Consider the following 3,980-nt stretch of genomic DNA (forward strand, 5'->3'; position numbering starts at 1 on the left):
TAGCTGACACCTATTGGATAGGAAGGGAAGCAAGAAAGACAATGATCTCCAACCAAAACAATCCCTGTTTCTTCCTTCAAAATTCTTTTTTTCTTCTCCCTCTCTATTCTGTCCTCACAACCCCAACAAATATGAAACCAAGTACTTTGTATGAATTAGGATTTTGAGACCTATAATATCTGAATATTTTATGATTGTGTTTCATATTCTTTTCTGTTTGCTTTCTTTTTTTTCACCAATTTTTACTATTTTAACATTTTTTATTTTTCTTTATATATATGTGTGTTTGGGCAGACAAAGTAACTGTCTTCCCACTTACTTAGTCTACCCAAAATTACTTCCTCACTCTTCTCCTTCTACTAATCTTCTTATTTAGATTTTTCTTTTACACTTCCTAAGATATAATAACTCTATATCCTCACCTCCTACCTCTTCAGCATATCATTATACTCCTCACCTCAGTTCTTTGTCCACCATGAGAAACTGTATGCCCTTTTCCAAGCCTACTGAGTATATTGTAGATAATAATTGAATTCACCATTTCTGTACATTGTGACCAAACTGTAAATGTCTTTATAGCAGCTATTTGGTTTAAGTCTGTATTTGGTTGTATTTACATCTGTTAGCATTGTTCTTCACCTCAAAGGAGAAGTATCAAAACCCTACATAGGCATTATAAGCCTATAGGGTTAAAAATGGTAACACCTCAGATCCACAGTGCAATATGAAAAGACAAGAGGAGAAAGTGCCCCAAACACATCAAGATACCACAATACTAGAGTCCATGGCCAGCACAGCAGAAGAAACAACAGAGTAGAAGTTCAGGATGTACATGATTAAAATGTTCTGCGAATTAAAGGATGATATAAAAGAGCAAATATAGGCAGCAAAAGACCAGTTTGAAAATAGGCTACATAAACAAATACAGGAAGCAAAAGATTACTTCCATAGAGAGATAGAGGTTCTAAAAAAATATAAAAAAACAGAAATCCTTGAAATGAAAGAAACAATAAACCAAATTAAAAGTTCAACTGAAATCATGACCAACAGATTAGACCACTTAAAAGATAGTACCTTAGACAATGAAGACAAATATATATAATCTTGAAAAGAATGTAGACCACACAGTAAAAATGGTAAGAAACTATGAGCAGAACATTCAAAAAATCTGAGATAGCATAAAAAGACCAAATTTAAGAGTTATTGGGATAGAGGATGGCAGAGTTCCAAACGAAAGAAATTAGCCACGTATTCAATGAAATAATATCTGAAAATTTTCTAAACATGAAGAATAAGTTGGAAAACCAAATTCAAGGGGCTTACAGGATGCCAAACGTACAAAATCACAACAGATACACAGCAAGACACATTATAATGAAAATGCCTAACATACAGAATAAGGAGAGAATATTCAAAGCCACAAGAGAAAGGAACCAGATTACATATAGAGGGAAACCAATTAGATTATATGCAGATTTTTCAAACCAGTCCCTGAAAGCTAGAAGATCCTGGAACAATATATATCAATCCCTGAAAGAAAATAGATGCCAACAAAGAATCTTATGCCCATCAAAATTAAGTTTTAGATTTGATGATGAAATAAAAACCTTCTGTGATTAAAAAAAAAGTTAAAATAATTTACTACTTTAAAGCCTGCACTACAGAACATCCTTGGCAAAATATTGCATAAAGAGGAATTGAAAGACAATAAAAATCAGCAAATGGAGGTATTACATTAAAGGAAAAACTAATCAAAGGAAAAACCAAGTCAAGTTAAATAAAAAAAAATGGCTGGGAATCCAAATCATGTCTCAACAATAACACTTAATGTTAATGATCTAAACTCACCAATCAAAAGACAGACTGGCATATAGAATTAAAAAAAAAAAAAAAGACCCAACAATATGCTGCTTCCAAGAGACTCATCTCATAGAAAAAGTCATCCACAGATTGAAGGTGAAAGGTTGGCAAAAATCATAACACTCACATGGACCAAGGAAGTAAGCAGGGGTGTCCATCCTCAGATCAAATAAATTGGACTTCAAGCCAAGGTTAATCAAAAGGGATAAAGAAGAACATTTCATATTGCTTAAGGAAACCATTCATCAACAAGACATAACAAAAATAAGTTTATTTGTCCCAAACAATGAATCATTTACATTCATCAAATAAACTCTTCTCAAGTTCAAGAGTCAAATAGACCACAACACAATAATTCTGGGTGACTTTACATACATCTCTCATCACTGGATATATTGTCCAAACAAAAGCTGAAAAAAGAAACTACAGAAATCAATAATACAATCAACAACTTAGACTTAACTGACATATATAGAATATTTCATCCTTCAATGAGTCAAAGGCATTTCTGTATATCAGTGACAAATCCTCTGACAGGGAAAGGAAGAAAACTGCCCCATTGACAATAGCAAAAAAAAAAAAAAAAAAGAATGAAAAATACAGAACACTAAAGAAAGAAAGTAAACAAAAGAGCTTAGAAGATGGAACTTTTTTTTTTTTGGTCTTGGATAGACAGAATTAATATTGTCAAAATGACCATAATACCAAAAGCATTATACAGATTTAATGCAATTACAATCAAAATACCAATGATATTTTTCATAGGAATAGAAAAAAAAAGTCATGAAATTCATCTGGAAAAATAAGAGAACCCAGAATAGTTAAAGTAATTTTTAGCAAGAAAAGTGAAGCAGGTGGCATCACTATACCAGAACTTAAACTTTATTACAGAGCAATAGTAACAAAAACAGCATGGTACAGCACCAAAATAGACTGATAGACCAATGATACCGAATAGAGAACACAGAGACTAACCCACATAATTACAATTATCTTATATTACATAAATGTGCCAAAAACCTACAGTGGAGAAAAGATAGCCTCTTCAACAAATAGCACTGAGAAGCCTGGAAATCCACATGCAACAAAATGAAACTAAATCTCTATCTCTCAACATGCACAAAATTCAACTCAAAGTGGATAGAAGATGTAGAAATTAAACCAGAGACAGTAGGCCCAAATCTCCATCATATTGGATTAAGCCCCTACTTTCTTAATAAGACTTCTATAGGTCAAGAAATAAAATCAAAATAAATGGGATAGATTCAAACTAAAAAGCTTCTTCTCAGCAAAAGAAACAATCAGTGGAGTCACTAAGCCGCTGCCGAGGACTCAGCAGTCTCCCCCTCGAGCCTCCTAGCTTCCTGATGCTCCATCCCCTCTGCCTGCCTTCTCCTGCAGCTGCCTTCCGCAGGCAGTTTCCACTGAGGAAAAGGAATCCTATGGTATGTCCGCTATCTAGAACCTCCACTCTTTTGACCCCTTTGCTGATGCCAGTAAGGGTGATGACCTGCTTCCTGCTGGCACTGAAGATTATATTCATATAAGAATTCAACAGAGAAACAGCAGGAAGACCCTTACTACTATCCAAGGGATTGCTGATGATAACGATAAAAAGAAACTAGTGAAGGCGTTTAAGAAGAAATTTGCCTGCAATGGTAGTGTAATTGAGCATCCAGAATATGGAGAAGTAATTCAGATACAGGGTAACCAGCACAAGAACATATGCCATTTCCTGGTAGAGATTGAACTGGCTAAGGACGATCAGCTGAAGGTTTATGGGTTTTAAGTGCTTGTGGCTCACTGAAGCTCAAGTGAGGATTTCCTTGTAATGAGTAGAATTTCCCTTCTGTCCCTTGCCACAAGTTTAAAACCTCAAAGCTTGTATGTATAATGTAACCATTTGAGGTCCACTTTTAACTTGGACTAGTGTAACTCCTTCATGCAATAAACTGAAAAGAGCCATGCTGTCTAGTCTTGAAGTCCCTCATTTAAACAGAGGTCAAGAAGTAGGTGCCTGGCAGTGTCCACCCTGAAACAAAGCAATAACATGATGTTTCAGCAAAGCCCAGAGCCCCAAGATCAGATGGCTGTGTCTGACCAAAAGCTTCTCAACTCTC

The 3,980-nt window shown here is 35.0% G+C and overlaps 1 pseudogene; it reads left to right on the forward strand.

Moving 5' to 3' along the window:
- The first annotated feature begins 3,307 nt into the window (after nucleotides 1-3,307).
- LOC114087874 (eukaryotic translation initiation factor 1 pseudogene) lies at nucleotides 3,308-3,649 on the forward strand (annotated as a pseudogene).
- Nucleotides 3,650-3,980: the final 331 nt, after the last annotated feature.

Source organism: Marmota flaviventris, chromosome 2 (assembly GCF_047511675.1).
Source record: "Marmota flaviventris isolate mMarFla1 chromosome 2, mMarFla1.hap1, whole genome shotgun sequence".
NCBI lineage: Eukaryota > Metazoa > Chordata > Mammalia > Rodentia > Sciuridae > Marmota > Marmota flaviventris.